This window comes from Apis dorsata, unplaced genomic scaffold (genome assembly GCF_000469605.1).
Source record: "Apis dorsata unplaced genomic scaffold, Apis dorsata 1.3 scaffold_32, whole genome shotgun sequence".
Lineage (NCBI taxonomy): Eukaryota > Metazoa > Arthropoda > Insecta > Hymenoptera > Apidae > Apis > Apis dorsata.
Window position 1 is genome coordinate 1007423 of NW_006263334.1, and position 944 is coordinate 1008366.

The window sequence follows — 944 nt, forward strand, 5'->3', positions numbered from 1 at the left end:
TGGCCCAGATACCGGAGAAAAATCGAAGTCGACGACAGACATATTGGATGCTCGGAAGATATTTCCCTTTCGGTGTTTTTTGCCCCACTTCTTACCACCTACGGTACCCGACATCCAAATATCAATTCTTTCGGGACACACGTGCGCGCTGGCCGTGGTGGATCGATAGGATTCGAGGCTGCATAATCTTTCGCGCGACAATGCATTCTTTCTCCATCCCACGCTCTCCACCGACCAACTCTTCTCTCTTTCTTCCCTTCTCTCGCGGACAACGCGAAAGCGAAAAGTGATCTGCAAACCGTCCTTCTTCGATCTATCTCGCTCGCTTGGAACGCGTATTATATTTTTTTTTGATCGTTAAATTATTTTTCACGTGCGAACGTAAAGATTTATAGGTGCAATTGAGAGACGTTCGCATAATTGAAAATGAAAACAATTGTGTAAAGATTCGGGGAAAAGGAAATATTGGAAATTAATCAGTTTCGTTTAGAGATTTTAGAAATTTCTTCAGATTGTTTAAACATTCTGAAATATATATATATATATTTTCTATAATTCTTCCTTTTCTTGAATTTTCTATTACTTCGTTGCGTTAAATCGTAGAACAAAAGAATCCAATGAAGATTCATTCGTTAAAATTTCGTCCATAGAAACGAAGAGTTTCTATCTCATATTTTTCGATTCGACGTTGGCAATAGATTTCGATGTTCAATTTTCGTTTATTTTGGGGAAGCTATGTTTAACGAGAGACGCCCTAATTCACCTTATCGATCGTTAATTAAATTCCAAGTCCACGAATTATATTAGATTAGAACTCGGTCGAGATTGGACGAAGAAAATGAATGGAGAGGGATCGTTATTAGTCCCAGATATTTCTCTATTCCCGACGCTTCGATATTTGCATTCCGATTTCACCAACCTTCTTCTTTTTTTTTTTTTTTTTT

At 38.0% G+C, this 944-nt stretch overlaps 1 protein-coding gene across 2 annotated transcripts in view; it reads left to right on the top strand.

The window, feature by feature from the left end:
- Positions 1 to 944, top strand: part of LOC102676128 — a 204429-nt gene that overhangs the window by 20200 nt on the left and 183285 nt on the right. The window lies entirely within an intron of this gene.